The sequence below is a fragment of the Prionailurus bengalensis genome, chromosome A2 (genome assembly GCF_016509475.1).
Source record: "Prionailurus bengalensis isolate Pbe53 chromosome A2, Fcat_Pben_1.1_paternal_pri, whole genome shotgun sequence".
Lineage (NCBI taxonomy): Eukaryota > Metazoa > Chordata > Mammalia > Carnivora > Felidae > Prionailurus > Prionailurus bengalensis.
Genome location: NC_057348.1, coordinates 111,368,201 through 111,387,075, shown reverse-complemented (window position 1 = coordinate 111,387,075; position 18,875 = coordinate 111,368,201).

Here is an 18,875-nt window from a genome sequence, read left to right as displayed (position 1 = left end):
ACCACTCTCTGTTGACATGAGAAGGCTTAAGAACAGTAAACCATGGGGACACGGGTAGGAATCTGAAGATGGTTCAAAAGGAAATGTTCCAGAGCCAGGTTTGAAAAGTTTGAAAGAAAACAGCAAGCAGTCACCTTACACCATTGGCTCACATTTGGTGTGACTTTAAGGCAGAGGGGTTTAGAGTAGTTTACTTCTTTAAATCTCTCCTGGCCCTTATTATTTTATTTATTTCATTAATGAATATATAGCCGGCCCTGTTCCCAAAGTACTTGCAGTTGCTTATAAAATTCCACATGGTAAAATAAAATTTTAAATTAGGGAAATCATGGAATAGAGAAAAATGAGGCTCATATATTATGCAAAAGCAAGAGAGTAAGAACTCAGAAACAGATATGTACATTTCTGCAAAAGAATTAAAAGTGGGCCATAAATTAAGGTCCATCCAAGTCCTCTATAAGACAAACTGAAGTGAGAAATATGATTAGTTATAAAATTATCGTCATGCATAAAATAAAAATATGCCAGCTAGTCCAGAGGAACACACATTTTCCTACAATGAAGTCCACATAAAATTCTCCCACAATTCCTCTTAGAGGCAACACTGAGGAACTTTGGAAACATCATCCTCAGTTATACTCCTACATCATATAGAGATCTCCACAGAGCTGTTTCTTACTGTGGCTGCCCTACCATGTTCGCAGGTAATTCATGCCAAAGCACAGTTTAAAAAACATAGTTCCAAAGGATTGCCAAAACCACACAATCTATGCACACAGCTTTCTGTTTGCCTCACTTGATCCAGGGGTAAGTTTGTAGGCAATTTAGCACACTAGATGGACTAGACTCCTTCAGGCAATCTTTTTCAGTATTACTTCTCAAAAACCAAGTTGTGATAAGGGTTATAGTCTCTGACAATAAGCTGGAGTGTATCGATTGCATATGGCTGGCATGCTTGACAGTTTGTCCAACCCAGTTCCAAAATCACTGCTATTGGAAAATACAAGATACTGGTCTGAATCATTTTCCACTCCAACTCCACTGATAAGTGTACGAAAGTAGTATCTTCAGGAAAGCCAATATTATTTTGGGAAATAATTCTGGTTGTGCTACAAACACATACATTGTAACACAGTTCACATAACACTAGAATTTAAACTCCCCAAAAAGTGGAGATCTTTGTCCATTTTCTTCAATGCTATCTCCCCAATGACTAGAAACAACATCTGGCAGATAGTTGATACTCAGTAAGAACTTTTTGTTGTTGTTAATAATTGGCTAGAAAAATGATAATAATAAAGCTGCTAAGAGTCAGTGGCAATTAAAAATTGAACCTACATTTTATCACTCACAAAGCTTACATTTACATTTAATAAAGAGTAGTATGTGACATCTTTATTGTCTACAGATAATGCTTTCTGAATATTTGGACTCAAGGATGCCTTATATTAACTTGGATGTCACCCAGGGACCCATGATCCACAGATTGGGAAGCGCTGGATAACAACTTTGCTTTTATTATTTGGGCCTTGAAATATGTCTCAGAGGATTTCTCAAATTGCCCACCAGTGCTGTAGAAAAAATGGTGTGGTTAAGTGAGTGGGACATGAACTTCGCAGACCTACATTTCAATCATGGCTCCACCATATTCTAGCTGAATGGCCTTAGGAAATGCACTTTGCTTCTCTGAAGTGTCTAAAAAGAGCATAATTATATGTGCATCAACTAAGTGTTGTGAAGAAAAATGAAATATGTAAAGTGTTTCACACACAGTAAAAGTTCTTTTGTAAAGTTCTCCTGTCTTTCCAACAGATGTGAAATGGATATCAAAATTTAATTCATGACACCACTCTTGGTTCCTTGTAAGAAATTATTTCCATTAACATCTTTTTCTTTTCTCTACAACAAGAGGACCTACAGCCACATTTGAACCCAGTATCTGATCTACCAGGGGATTTTCAATGGACTTTGACTCTTACAGTGTCATTGAGATTCAGATTCTAAGTAAGTTTAATATAGGGATTTCTCATATAATTCTCACTAAAGCTCATCCTGTAAGCAACCCCCTGAACTTAATGGTATGAAGCAAAGAAAAACGCTAATGATTCTCCATAGTTGTCATATTACTCCACAAATATTATATACTTAGTGACCTACTTCCATACCAGACCAGAAGAAAAAATAGCAGCCCTGACAGTTTCCTGGTAAAATATTAACAATTAACATGATACTAACAAGTGAGCATTGCTTTAATATTTTTACCTAATATTTTGTTTAGGGTTATCCAAGAGAAAATCTAAATAATCAATGACCCTTTAGCATATCTGTGACAGGGACTACAAGGATCTCTTTCATCTTTTCCTTTTCTTGTAGCACCAGACAATAGTTTCTTTATTGTAGTTATTACTGACATTAATGCAAATATTTCTGACAAGTGGAAAATCTCCTTGTAATTAAATTTCTGTTGTACTTTAATGTTCCGTTTTTCCCTTAAGAAAGTCCCTGTTAACAGATTTCAAGCTGTGATAATAATATTTTCTTCCTATGTTATCGAAAATTGTAATCTGTTTTCTTTCTTGGACAGCACTCAAAATAGCTGTAAGATTTAAGAAAACTGGAAAAGATACTTTTTTCAAAGTTTGGGTGAACTGTTCTTGAATATCAACTTAGAGTTTCAGTAGAATGAAGAACACTACCAAACCTAACTTAATAACTTGAGCTGGAAATTAGTCTCAACAAATGTTATACTCTAGAAATTGCTGACTTCAAAATTTTTTTCATGTTTATTAATTTTTCAGAGAAAGAGACACACACAGAGCATGAGCAGGGAAAGAGCAAAGAGAGAGGGAGACAGAATCCGAAGCAGGCTCCAGGCTCTGTCTGAGCTGTCAGCACAGAATCGGACACGGGGCTCAAACCCATGAACTCTGAGATCATGACCTGAGCCAAAGTCGGATGCTTACCCGAATGAGCCACCCAGGCACCCCAAGAAACTGCTGACTTTTCAGAGGTGGATGGGGAAGTAAAGGGAGAGATAAATTAGAAAAATTGAATTTATATGTACTTTTAGACCCATAGCCTTTGTTATTTAACTTGTGACTTTTGAATATGACACAAATTCTGAAAATAATCTCACCAAGCTCAACTTCTCTGTTTTTGTTTTGATTATTTTACTTGAACAGGGATAGCCAACTATGTGTGATATCAAATTCCTTAATAAATAAGACTAAGTTCATGACAGATAAAACTCAGCCTTTTAAATCCTTATATTTCATATTCTAACACACCTACTTTGAGCCTTTTTTACTTTTTCTTTTTAATGGAGTCTCTTTTTTTTTTAATGGAGTCTCTCAAATAAACCAGTTTTCTTCAATTCCAGCCAAGTAACTGACTCCATTAAAAAATAGGTTATGGTATGTAAAACATTTAGAGAAAAATAAGCTGTTGTCCCCTCTGCACTAATCAAATACTTGTAAAACATAGATGCGATAATAAAAAGTGCTGCAGAAAAAAAGCCATAGCAGCTTCATAAGCTTTAGTCATCATCTAGTATTGCTAACTAAACCAAATGTTCATTTCCCAGGGTTTACCAACTGGCAAGTACTCACACCCACAGGGAGGGCAATGGATACAATTCTTGGTCTCAGACAAAACTGGTGGGGTTGAGAGCAATATCATTCACTGAGTTGGGGCAACGAGAAAATTTTAGAAACTGAGGTTTTAGTTTAACAAATGAAAACAATGACCTCAGATACATTAGAGGACTTTATCAAGATGTTAAGGTACTTTATCATCACACTAGAACAACAGCTTAATGAAGGCTGTTAACTTCCAGCCCCATAGTCCTTATTCCATACTGTACTGCTCATCAGTAGAGATCTCTTGTTAGAACTTTTCTTTTTTTCTTTTTTCAATTGTATAAGTAGGCTCCACACCCAACATGGGGATTGAACTCACAACCCTGAGATCAAGAGTCACATGCTCTACTGACTGAGTCAGCCAGGCGCCCCTAGAACATTTTTATTCACAGTTGTTTTATAGCTATGTGAATAGAGGATCCAACTGTCCAGATGAACATCAGGGATTTTAAGTATTGGCAATTCTTTCTTCTACTGCATCTGCAAAACTAAATCATAGTCTCTGCAGAGATAAGCTATCAACTCACTGTGGACGTCAGGAAAATGTATCTGTAGAACATTTGATGAAAGAAGGATTTATAGTTTATCACAAGCCACTTAAATGGCCAAGTGGTAGGACAGTTCAGAGACTTCTGGTTTTCATTAATAGATAAACTTATAAAACTTGCTCCCATTTCAAAGATGAACTGCCTATTTGTAATCCTTAAGCAAATAAAAATAACGATGAAAGAGACTCAGAGGTTCAACAGACTTCAAATGGATGTGTTTGGGTTATTAGCACTTTAACCAATAGATATACCCTTCAATGAAGACAGAAAGTTAACATCTTGGAAGGTTCCTGATAAAGGTAGAGTTGAAAAAAGAATCAGCACAGTCTTTATCACAAACACTTGAGAAAGTTTGCTGCCACAATTACTAATAATTGATTTATCAAGGGAATATTTCCAGTTACTCACCACTAATATTTCACTCTGCTAGTTCTCATCCTAGGCTGTCAGTGATCGTTTTTTGAAAGAAACAAATTAAATTCCCAATTTGCTAATGCCATCAGAGAGAGACAAAGCCCTCCTAAAGAAAGACTTCCATGTGCCCTCAACTGTTACTTCCAATCAGAAATCCCAGCTCCTAAATTACCAAACTGAATGATGATCTACAGCTAAAGACTTGTTTCTGGTACTATATATCTCTTCTCTAGAGCTTTCAAGAAATAACTCCCAGGATAAAGAGATCATATGCAACAGTAATCAGCATCCCCTGGTCCTGTGAAGAATTAACTTTCTCTGAAATCCTTTCTCCCCTTCCCATCCTACACACACACATTATTTGGTTGGTAGTCTTTAGCAAATGGCAAAAAGATGAGTGACAACTGATACTCAATGACTTCTAATGGCAGAAAATTAATCTCTCAGTGGCAGAATTAACCAAGAAACTTGTAGGCCATCAACAGTACAGCTTCATTCCAAATGCATGAAAATGACTTGTTTCCTAAGTGGTTTCTTTTGCAAGAATGTGGAGCTCAAGGTTCTTAACTATAGTCCTATCACCAGAATGTAACATCCAGCTAGTTACCTAAGGTTTTGGACATCATTTTTCTCATCAGTAAAACAGGGATAAAAATAGTACCTACATTTATAAGATTATTACATAGCACAAATGAGATTATATACATTTACTGCTTAGCGTAGTGCTCAATAAACATTAGCATTCTCATTGGATCCCTTTACTTTTTTAAAAAAGAATTTTTAAACAAGATTGCAAATACTGTATTTGGGAGAATATTTACAAGTCAGACCCAGGAAAAGAAAATTCTATGGCTCTCTACAACATGCTTCTTAGAATGCATGTTCTTTATGTGGTAGACACTATAAGCACTCTTGGAGTATATGTTTATGATATTAAATATGTGGTAACATATGCAAATTCTGTTACAGAATGGATATCCAAAAACATATAATGTAACTAAACTAAGAATGTAAGGAAATATGAGGGCATGCAGGAAAAAAAGGTTAATATATGAAAAGAATGCTTTTGGTCCACTAAACTTTTTAGAAGTGGGGCATGGATTTGGCTCTGTTTCTAGCAGTCAGTGCAAAGAAGGTAATGTGATTATTGCGTGAACCACCATGTTTAAATGATAGAAACACTGTAGATGCTGAGGATAGGAAAAGGGATTTTTTTTAACCAAACACTACTGATTACTATAACTCTACTAATACATTCGATCCTGATAAACTATAAAACTATCTACAGACAGCAACAAATAATATAACAGGAATTTATTCGGGGATGAATGAGATGACATTTAGGAAAAGAAATTATGTTGTGGCATTTGATAAAGTAACATATTATTTCTGGTATATATTTAAATCTAATATTAAAATGATTGTATAGCACTATAGTATTTTGGTCACTGTGTATCTTCATTCCTTATTATTGATGTCTAATATTTAACTCATGTTATATGCATTTAATCAGAAGATCGAAGTAAGGTTTCTAGCATTTTTGTAAATTCTGGCTTTAGTCTAGGCATACCACATGATATCATGTTCTTCACAAAGCACTCTCCAAAAGAGCATTTCTGAGAAGTGAATGACTTAGGGATTTCCTTAGAGGAAATTTATTCTTAAATCTGCGCCCCCCCACCCCTTGCTCTCTCTCTCTCCATTTCTATTTCTGTCCTTATCCCACTCCAGCTTGAAGCTAAAACTGGGCCCTAAAATCTAGAATTTATTCTGCTAATGTATAAATGTTGAATATGGTTGCTAAAACCTTTAAGAATCTTATTGGCTTTACAATATCAAACAAATAATGATAATATTATGACTACATGATAACTTAGCATTAAACTTATCTTTTAATATAATATTGTACACAAAAGGAACTAAGATTTAAAAAAGAAAATTATGTATATTCTGAGGGTTTCTATAATAGGTAAGTATATCAATAAAACAAACTATAAATATTCTTCTCAGTAGCTGAAGTAGAGAACTAGAGAAGCAAATTTTCCATCATTTAAAATCTAAATTCACATGAGAAATTGTCAATATCTGTGAGTTACTGCAACTAAATTCTCTATGTTACCTTAAATAGAACATAGCATTGGAGATGTTTACTGAGAATTCATCTTTTCATCACGTAGCTCCTTCTTTAATGCTTGTTTAGGTTTTGACGAATAAGGATAACTTAAGGACATCTCAAAATACAGATACTGTTCCTTGATCTTTTACTGCCCAAACTCTCCTTTTATTTACTTATTTTGAGTGAGGGGTTTGGAGAAAAAGACTAATCATTGCTAATGAATTTGGTGCTGGTGAAAAATGCCAGATGGGCAGTCACAGAGACTGAAGCTCTTTTATTCACAGGCAAAAGCAGAGCATTTTCCCTGTTATACATGGCTTTCAGATGCAACTTAGAGTACAAAGTTATCATGCATTCCCAGAGCTGTACAATCTCTTCTTCATTAATCAGCATTTTCACATTTCATCAAGTATCATTTCTGATAGGCATATTCCAGCTACAGAGAAATCACCATTTCTCGTTACTCATTTCTCAGACAACTTTGCAAAAATAGGGGTTTCACATTAGCAATGTCTTTTGGCAGAAGGTTATATAGTGTAGGGAAAACAAAATAACATATATGATGACCTTTTTTTATTCCATCAGTCATCCAGTTAGAGCAGATTTCTGCCAAACCAGTAGATGTATATATGTGTGTATTGAGCCAATCTGCCCAACTTAGAGCATTCCTGATTTTTAAAAAAATAGAAAATTCATACTAGCTTATAATGAATGGTGTTCCCAATTATTATGCCAAGAGAAATGTTCAGTTAGAGTGAAGTGACAGTGGAGATGGCAGAATAGTTTTTTTATGATTATTATTTCTTCAGAATAAACATTTTAACTGTGTCTACAAAGTACCAGTCCAAAATTCTTAAAGAATTGTTTTAAAAAACTAAGACCCCCTCAAGGATTTACCTAACATGCTTAAGGTTACCCAGATAATAAACAGAAGGAATAATAATAAACCTGAATCTCTATGAACATAAAGTCTATGCCATACTATTTCTCTGTTGTCAAATCTGTATCTCCAGACCAGATCTCCAGTCTCATGTGTCCAACTGCCTTTGAGATATTTTCAACTTACTATCAGCATGTCCAAAATTAAACTTAATATTCACTCACTAATCAGTTCCCATTCTTTTGGAGTCCACATTTAATTTTTTTATCATTCAGGTATTCAATTTTCCATTTTTTTCCTGTAAAATTCTTTTTGGTTTTCAGCAATGGGAATTGTCTATATATATATAGACACACATATATATATATAGACACATATATATGTGTGTGTATATGTATATATGTGTCTATATATATATACACACACATATATATGTGTATATATACACACTATATATATACATATATATACACACAATATATATACATATATACACTATATATATATATTGTGTATATATATAGTGTATATATATACATAACATACATATATACACACACTATATATATATATATATATATACACACACTATTTCACACAAAATTTTAAACTATGTACCTCTTTGAATACCACAATGTCAAAATACATAAGACAATCAAGACTAGGAGGGTACACCCTAAAATAAAAATTTTTGTATTTGAATAGAACAAGTAAAAGTGATATTTTTCCTTTTTTTTCCCCAAAGTAACCTTTAATATATTGCATCATTGTAAGAATGTGAAAAATACAAAGGAGTGTCACCAAAAGTGTCAGTACTTCCTCTTTCCATTGCCACTACCCCTATGCCACTAACTCTTTGGGGCCTTGTCATGAAAGTTTGCCACACACTCTGTTCCCTCTCCAACAAGCCGTTCTGCAAAACTTTACATACCTGATCTTCTTTAAACAAATCGTTGTAAGACTCGTTCCTATACAAAAAACTTGGGCGGTGGGACGCCTGGGTGGCTCAGTGGGTTAAGCGTCCAACTTCGGCTCAGGTCATGATCTCGCGGTTCTTGAGTTCAAGCCCCGTGTCAGGCTCTGTGCTGATGGCTCAGAGCCTGGAGCCTGTTTCAGATTCTATGTCTCCCTCTCTCTCTGACCCTCCCCTGTTCATGCTCTCTCTCTGTCTCAAAAATAAATAAACGTTAAAAAAAAATTAAAAAAAAAAAAAACTTGGGCGGTTGTTTCAAGTCTAAAACACTGCTGGAAAACAGACTTTCCATAACTTTGGCTTACTTATGTTTCCAGCATCATCACTTCTTTAAAATGAGTACTTTCCTCCTGCTAGCTATCACACATTTCTTACTCCCATCCTTTGTTTATGTCCGAAAAGCTGCTGCCATCTTTAAATAACACCTTTCGCTGAGAATTTAGTTAACATGCCAGGTCCTTTATAAGTCCTTCTCGATGCCTTACTTTCTGCTTCCTTCATGTCTTGAAAATAAAGTCTATACCACATATTTAGACACTTGCTTACTCAGTGCTGTTTCATATTAGTCCCTTTGTATTTTTTTGCATATGTTTTCTTGAGACTAGGAAGTAGGTCTTATTGCCCTTCCTTTGAGCATTCAAGAGCATTCAGTAAATAGCAAAAGATTAATAAACTCTGATATAGTGATTGAGATTAATGCTTCCTCTATAGCAGATATTTACTTTAAACACAAAGAGGTGATTTCAAAGATTTCATGAATTTTCTTTTAATTCAAATATTAGCATATTAAAATTTAAGACACCCAGGATTGAATAAAGCATGAGTTCTTAATCTTAATGGGTTAGGTTCTGGATTTGTGAACATTCCAGTAATTTCCTACCCAGATAACTTCTATGGTTAAAATATATATATATATATTTTTTTAATTCTGTAATCTTTTTTTAATTCTAATTCATTTCATTATGCTTGACAATGACTTTTGGTTTATTAAGAAATATATTATCAATTTCCTTTATACAGAGCAACCATAAATACTCTTCTACTAAAACTGTAAATAATCTTTTCTTGTAGGTAGTAGTGTAACTGTGTTTAGTCCCTTTAGGTGTTTCTACTCAAATTGGCTTAATTTCTTAAGGATCTCAGGAAAAGATAGGTTGTATTAGTTTTTTTTTTTTCCATCTTTTTTTAAAACAAAATATTTGCAGAATTTTTTACTTGAGTTACAGCTTTTTTTTTAGTGGTACATTTTATTTTTTTAATTTTTATTTTGTTAATATAATTTATTGTCAAGTTAGCTAACATACAGTGTATACAGTGTGCTCTTGGCTTCGGGAGTAGATTCCCATGATTCATCTCTTACATACAACACCCACTGCTCATTCCAACAAGTGCCCTCCTCAATGCTCATTACCCATTTCCCTTCTCCCCCAGCCAACCCCATCAACCCTCAGTTTGTTCTCTGTATTTAAGAGTCTCTCATGGTTTGCCTCCCTCTCTGAAACTATTTTTTCTCCTTCCCTTCCCCGATGGTCTTCTGTTTAGTTTTTCAAATTGCACATGTGAGTCAAAACATATGATATCTGTCTTTCTCTGACTTATGGAAAGAGCCCAAATGTCCATCAACTGATAAATGCATAACGAAGATGTGGTTTATATATACAATGGAACACTACTTGGCAATGAGAAAGAATGAAATCTTGCCATTTGCAACAACGTGGATGGAACTGGAGGGTATTACACTAAGTAAATGCTGTATTCTTAATAAAATAAAACCTCAGTAATTTAACTGGTGTTTGGATATTGTTTAAACCAAACTTAAAATCTTATTATTAATTTTTTCCAGAATCATGGAGTCTTGGAAACCTTATATTACCTTTTCAAGTAATCGTTAAAAATATTCACTGCATTAAAAACAGCAAATACTATTCTTATATATTTAATTATATTAACCTTATGGCAAACTACTGACATTAAGATTTTTTTTAGTTAATTGCCAGGGTGCCTGGGTGGCTCAGTAGGTTAAGCATCTGACTCCGGCTCAGGTCCCGATCTCAGCGTTTGTGAGTTCGAGCCCTGCATTGGGCTCTGTACTGACAGCTTAGAGCCTGGAGCCTGCTTTGGATTCTGTGTCTGTCTCTCTCTTCCCCCCAGCACCCGCCTCCGCAGCTCATGCTCTGTCTCTCTCTCAAAAATAAACGTTAAAAAAATTTTTTTTTAAGAAAACAACAAAAAAAAACAAAAAACAAAAAAATTTATTGCCAAATATTAGCACTTCATATATACCTAGCAAGTTTTGCAAAATTATGAGAAAAGGAAATGAGCATATGAAAATATAAAATTATGAAAAATGAGCAAAAACATACCTAAGGTTTCACAAATGTTACAAAAAGAATAAAAACGTTCTAACTTATTACCTAAAACTCTATTCTGGACTACAAAACTTTTAAAAAAATAATATATAAAACAATTAAATAAAGGAGATAAAATACCTAACAGCAGATAGTTCAAATCTTATTCTATCATTAATAGGTATGTACTTTGGACAAATTCATTAACATCACTGAATTTCCAGTCACTTCATCTGAAACACAGTGAAATAATAATTATTATCTGTCATCATGATGGGAATTAAATGTGAAAGTATATATGAAGTATATAGAACAGTAAACTGATGCACATGAATCACTGGTATTTTTATTGTCAATAAGATCAATGAGATTTTGAAACAAAATGACCTAGAACTGGGGTTGACTTCTAATGCTTCAGATTTCCCTGTAGGATATTTTTACATACTTTCTTAAACTCATTGTTCAGATCTGTATGCTTATACTGTACCCTACAAGAATCATGAGTACTATTTTTTTTAAGTTTATTTATTTTGAGAGAGAGGGAGAGCACCTGTGCAAGCAGGGGAGGAGGAGACAGAGAGGAGGAGAGAGAGAATCCCAAGCAGTTTCCATCTGGCAGTGTGGAGCCTGATATGGAGCTCTAACTCTCCAACCTTGAAATCATGACCTGAGCCAAAACCAACAGGCAGACACTTAACCAACTGAGCCATGCAGGAGCCCCTCAGGAGTATTATTTCTAAGTGGCAAGAACATGGCCTCTATTTCCAGGCTATTCTTCACTTGCCTAAGTAGACCTCCTTGCTTATTAGTATGGTTTCCTCACCCACTATGTCCTTATCACGTTCTGGGTTCCTCAGTCCTCAGTACTTAACTCTCCTGTATCCTCAAACTGCTTGTCTGCATTTGTTTTCTCATCAGTATGATAATGCATCTTTCAGGAACCCCACTTGGGACCATTAGAATAGGAAGCCAACTTGACCTTTACCCATACAATGCTACCAGGTGCATATTATAATTATATGCACCACAATTTAACTCCTTTTAAATTACCAATCAAATATAATTTAAAACTCCTTTCCTCTTATCTTCCATGGCATGGCTGCAGAGATTAACAGGCAAAAGAAGAGTAACCAGAAAGTTATCTGTAGGTATCCAGAAAGTTATTCATCTCTGAGACATATGATCATTCTGATCTCTGTGCTACTTAAAAAAAACCAATAATCACTTCTATAAGAAACATTGTTTTAATGACAAAAAAATAGATAAAATAACCTAAGCAATATCACACCTAGGGAGATTTATAAAATGCATCTACTTGATCCCAGCCCAAAACAGTTAAATAAGAATCATTTGGGGGCACCCGGGTGGCTCAGTCGGTGAGTGTCCAACTCTTGATTTCAGCTCAGGTCGAGATCCAAGGGTCAGGAGATTGCGTCCCACATCTGGCTCCATGCTGATGGTAGAGCCTGCTTAATATTCTCTCCCTCTCTCTCCGTCTCCTTCTCTCTCTGTCTCTTTCTCTCTCTCCCTCTCTGCCCCTCTCTCCTACTCGTGTGCTATCTCTTAAATTAAAAGAAAAAAAAAAAGACTCATTTGAAAACCAGTGCCCTGAAAGAAGGTAAACACGTGCATATCTGCTTACCGAGGCTTTCAAGCATTCTTCCTGACGTGGCCACCAGCCTGGCTTCCATCTGAGCAGACAAAGGTTTCAGGTTCTTCATATCCAAACAGACTTCACAGTTCCTGGGCAATGCCATCATGAATGTGTGTTTTCTGGGCTCTGAGGGGGAGCTCCTTGGCGGTGGCTGTGGCAGAAGCTAGGACAACAGGTAATATAAAACTCTGCAAGGTTGATTGACTTTTATTTTAAGACAAAGTGACTCAAGAAAATGCATTTTGGAAGATTAATTTAATCCACGTTTTGTTCTTTGTGATAATAAAACTTTATCTGAGAGGTGCTATGAAACTTTTGTGAGTCCCTTTGACCAATGTGAAACTTCAGTCAAGTAGAAAACGAAACCATTTATTTACCAGAGTGATAAAACATGCAAGCGTCACATGTAGTCTCTATATAGTTTTTCTTTAAACAGCCTAATGGTTTCTTTAGGGTACAATTTAAGGACATGATATCAATTCATGTTACTTGAGCTGTGTTTACATTAAGACTTAGTTTCCTTTAAGTACTGTAAACATAGTAGCTTCAATGGTGCTTAGCGCATCCAGACACTCAATAAATGTTTTTTGATGATGATAATGACGAAGATGATTTTAACTCGTGTGTTCTTTCTCTTTACTTCCACTGAATGTCTTACTGAAGATCAGACCACGGGTTGTCTTATCAGTTTTATTTTTTTCTCAAAATTATATAGTGGGGCTGTTATATAAGTCTATTTCTTTGTTGTCTTCATTTTCACAATGTCAAATTTTAAAAAGGAGGGAGCGGTACATTTCCTTAATCCAAGCTGCAATCTTCTACCAGTAAGGCAGGTAATATGCCCTTTTATGCTCTGTGCCTTGTTTTTCTTTTCCTCACTCCCCTGATCTTCCTCAATAGCTGCTCTTCTGGTTACAGGCAATGTTCCCACAGGTAGTGCCATGAAGGGAGGGCAGGGGTCAGAGGTCAGTGGACTTGCTTTCATGTATGTAGCACTTACTGTAACCCAATGCATCCCCCTCCCCTGAGCAAAGCATTTGTCTTCTCAGCATGAATTGTCTACATGCAGAGCAGAGTAGGACCCCGCATAATGCTCGAAGATCCACATTTGGAAAGTCAAAACCCACACTTGAGACTTAACTGCATTCCAGTCGATGAGAAAACAAGTATCAAACCACGCCAGCACCTCGTTATACTTTGAAAATTTGAAAATATTAATTGCCTGGAGTTCCAAAGAGTAGTTCTCAAACATCTTACTCGACTACAGACTACATGCAAAAGCGAGTTATGCACAGTTAGTTGTTGCAGTGGCTTCCCTATAAAACAAAGAATAGCCAAAAACACTACACAGACCCCTTCCAATCAAAGAGCCTGAGCTTTAAAAGTTAACTTTACTGCCTGATTCTGAAGTTTTCATTTTCTTTGCCAGACAGGTTCAAAAAGAATGTCTGTTTTCATTTCATCAAGCTTAATCCATACATAACATCCTTTCCCACTATTTACTAGACTACAGCTATCAAATGAAGATATGATGTCTGTGTTTGGGTTAGTTGCTTTAAATTCTAATGACCATGATGTAATCACTGTAATCAAGAAAAGCTTGTCTGTCTTTAGATTTAGGTCCTTTGCCATTGGCCTGGCACACTTTTGAGACTTTTCATTAAGCTAACCACAATTTTGCCTGATTTGTAATTATCAGTGAGCCTGCTTTACACAGTCTTGTAGCCCCAAATTAAAGCTTGTTCCATTGGTTTTTGTTGTGGTGGTTGTTGTTTGACAAAATAATTTACAAATATTTGGATAAGAAAACTTTATCAGCAGTACATTTTTTACTATACTGATGTGTTTGTGCAATTTAGCATTTTTTTTCAAATTATGCGATTTTTTTTTTACAATCACATCACAAGTAGAGGTTCTCCTCTTCCCTAGTAAATGTTTAGAGAAACTTGGACGTTTAGAAAGAATTAAGTTGAAAAAAAAAGATGAAAATCATCTTTTGTGTATATTCATGAGTGTATATTGTGAGTGTATATTCATGAGAATATATTTGTGTATATTCATGAGTATATACATGAATGTAAAATGTTCTCAAAATCTTCATTTCTTTGTTTCATAATCATCTTCATAAATAAAATGGAAATCATACACATTTTCCTAGTGTAAGGTAAGTTAACTTTTGTAAAGAAAACCCCATGATGTCCCTCTTCTAGGCACCAACCTTAAGAGTTACAAGATAATTCTTTTGGTTGTTCACTAAAAAGGAAACTTAAGACCCTCTTTCTCTTTTTTCCAGGGAAAAATACTTGCTAATGAATTTGGAAATCAAGGGCCATTAAATGATTTTGGTAAAAATAACTACTCCAGTTGATAAAATTTTGCTACTCAAATCCACTTAAAACTCCTTTCATCAGAGATGCCCTAGAAAACATTTGCATTTAGCTACTTTCCTGACATGTCCGTAAACCTACAAAAATCTGAATGTAGATGTCCCTGTATTTATTTTGCACATATGGGATAGATTTTTTCAGTCTTTTAGGTTGCAAGGTGAGTTGACCAAAAGGGGAAGGAGAGAATGATCTAGTTGCTAAGCAACAGATTGGCAAGGACCAGGGATTTTTCAAGGAAGGCCTGATAAGCTTTCAGTAGTGTCCTGGGAATGTGATAGAGAGGGAGTATTCTCAAACTCCCTTGTTCCTTTTTTTCCACTTCTTTTAAACTGAAGGCTGTGGGGCTATTCAAATAGGAACATGAACAGTTGTTGGGGTTTTTTTCACAGTACATAAATATGACTGTGGAAGACTTTAAACCTTCTCTGATGCCTTTACTCCTTTGCCTCATCAATGGCAGAATTATAGATGGATGGTCATCACTTAACCCCCACGGGATACCATCCAGCAAGGTTAATTAATTAACCCACATTAATTAATCACTAGGTTGGTTGAAATAAATGGATTGTCATGTACCCTCTAGTACAATAACCCTTTGGTAGATGCTGCTTCATTTTCCCCCAATTAAAGTAATTCATGAAAGCCAAGAAAAAGAAAGAGACAGCAGCATTAATTCAGCTTATTTAAACTAAGCTCTCTTTAGAACTTATTTCATACTGGTTTTAATAAAGTAATACTTTAAATGCCTGATGTGAATGTCACCAATAGAATGTCACCAATGCCAATTTCAGAATGGCAATAGTGACTTAGTTCCAGGAATGTAAGGGGAACAACAATTTTCCTAGGTGAGAATGGTGGAAACTGTAATAAAATACAACCCAATATGACAGATATAATAGGGTGTTTAGGTTAATAGGTGTGGTACATGTATATTATAAAAAGTTGTTGTTGAAGCCATGCCTATTAACCTTTAACCCTAGAGCCTTATTTAGCAGTCAACTTGCTTACCAGCAGGATAGCTTTGTGATTTCTTAACTAGGTCTAAGCATAAGTAAGTCCTGACAGTGTGACAGGAAAGAGAAAAAAACAATTTCTCATGTTTCCTAGAACATAGTCTAGGAAACTAAACTAAAACTAGAACTAAATTTTTTCTAGGAAAATTTTAGTAAACTGAAAAAAAATAGGTTTTTAATTTGTATTATGTGATAAGAAAGCAACTATATCTATTTCAACATTATCAAGTTTTAAAATGCAAAATTTTGAAGAACCACTGACCAAGAAATTCAAAGAACCATGCAATTTCAGTGTGTGCTTTTAATTTGTATTAACTTCTAGTAAATGTTCATTGCGTGTTTTTATGTGTGTATATATGCATGAAATTGAGGTGTAAATTGATATAAATTGCATTTGTGCTTAGATTTTGTTTTCAATTTAAATGAATAAATTTTTTAATTGACATTTTAGCGATACCCTTGAAAGAAACGGAGCTACTCTTGCACAGCACAAAACCAGGATTCTGATTCTCTAGCCTAAAGAGATGCAGATGATGCACAGATCTCTGTGGCGCCACTGGTTACACTGCTTCATCATATCTTCTCCATCATTCTAGTGATGTCATTTAATGCCCCATATGTTTAATTTAATTTTTATGTGTTTACTCCTCCAGATACTCTTCTATCCTTATGGGAATGGATCCCAGAAGCATCAAACACAATGCCTCCTGAATAGTGGCATCTTAAGGGAGTATCTGTGGTCTTGGTTTGACTTAACTCTTATACGCTAAGGGTTTTGTGAGGCTAAGAAAATACTAGTAGAGTATGCGTGTGTTGTTTGCAGGGAAAGGACATCAGACATCATGAGGAAAGGAATGGGGTCAAACAAACACAAGTGAAGAAAGTGGAGCTGTGTTTGAAGAGGGGGAAACTCATAAGGAGATAATGAAAGGCAAAGCAGAAAACATAGATTCAGTGGTCATTGGGGTGGGGGGGGACGTGGGTATAGGATTGAAGCATTTATTTATCCTTTGGATGCAGAAGTCACAAATCCAATGCCAAAGAGTACCAGGGAGCTGAAGGCTATGAATGAGGCCAGTCAGGGGGAGACAGCAGTATTGCAGTGTCAAAGTGGAGTACATCATCCATGAAATGGGCACCAATACTCAGCTCTAGCAATCAGTGGCATTCAGGAATTCAGGCACCATACTGCCAGACCTTCAAATCTTTTCAAGAGTAGCCAGACTCTATTATTTTGTAAAATATTCTAATTTTTAAAGATAACCTTTGGGGGCGCCTGGGTGGCTCGGTCGGTTAAGTGCCCGACTTCGGCCCAGGTCATGATCTCACAGTTCGTGGGCTCGAGCCCTGTGTCGGGCTCTGTGCTGACTGCTCAGAGCCTGGAGCCTGTTTCAGATTCTGTGTCTCCCTCTGTCTCTGCCCCTCCTCTGTTCATGCTCTGTCTCTCTCTGTCTCAAAAATAAATAAACGTGGGGCGCCTGGGTCGCGCAGTCAGTTAAGTGTCTGACTTCAGCCAGGTCACGATCTCGCGGTCCGTGAGTTCGAGCCCCGCGTCAGGCTCTGGGCTGATGGCTCTGAGCCTGGAGCCTGTTTCCGATTCTGTGTCTCCCTCTCTCTGCCCCTCCCCCGTTCATGCTCTGTCTCTCTCTGTCTCAAAAATAAATTTTAAAAAGTTGAAAAAATAAATAAATAAATAAATAAATAAATAAATAAACGTTAAAAAAAATTTTTTAAATAAAAATAAATAAATAAAGATAACCTTTATTTAAAAACAACCACAGTGTACAAGTCAAATAAAATATATCTATAAGCTTGATACGATTCATGGACTATCAGTTTGTGACTTCTAGTGTCTATAAAGAAGAGTTGTGGAAATATTTTATCATTTTGTTTTCTAAAAGCATAAGGAATGAATTTTTTACTGCCATATAGGAAAGGACACACTATAACATCACATGACACATTTGGACACTCTCATATAGTGATGCTGCTCAAGAGACAACCCGCAATTTCAGCAACCGGTCCAGAGCATTGCTCAAAGTATAGGTGGGTCAGTAGTCCTGGAATATGCTGAGAAAATGGAGCTCCTTTATGCAGCTATTCTTCCACCTACTGGTTGGGGGCAACTGTGGGGAACTAAACTCTGGCTTTTTCCAGTCTAAAACTCAATTTGATGCACAGATATAACTCACAGTCTCTTTGAGTAGTAGTTGCTATCTTAGATGATTGCTGGGCACCTCCCCTCCCAAACCCTACACACGGGCTTCATCCACTTGTGCCCAGCAGAATTTTCTCTGTCCATCTGGTTTCTGGGCACTCTGTTTCTAAACTGTTCCTAAACTTCACAGCTGACTATTCTTGTGCATTCTTTGGGACAAAGGAAATCCCCCTGGGAACAGGGGCCACTTGACCTTTGCTAAGTTTTCTCCTCAATTAAAACAGGTTCTCTTCTCAGGTGTCTACAGTCTCCAGCTGGACCTTGGACTGATGGCCCATTTTGGCCTCTGCCATGGCTCACCACACCCCTCCTAAAAGGCCCAGTGGATCCCACTTCATCAACCACACCCATCTCCTTCCTTCTCAAATTTCCCTGAAGCCAGAGAGAGGAGGTATTCTTTATCATATCTGTTTTATACAATGAAAGTGCTTTGTTGGCAAGCAGAAGGGGCATCCTATCTATACTAAGGTCCAACGCTAAGTATGGATCCTCCATGGTGGATTTTTGATATCTAAATGTGAGCTAAAGAAGTATGGACAATTCTTTCTCTAATCCCCAAACCTCATTTCAAGCCTACTACCATCTTGCAAAAACATAGTTAAATATTTTCTAAGCCTCTCTCTCTCTAGAAGTGGGGTGGTTCAGTCAGTTGAGCATCTAACTCTTGATTTCAGCTCAGGTTACAA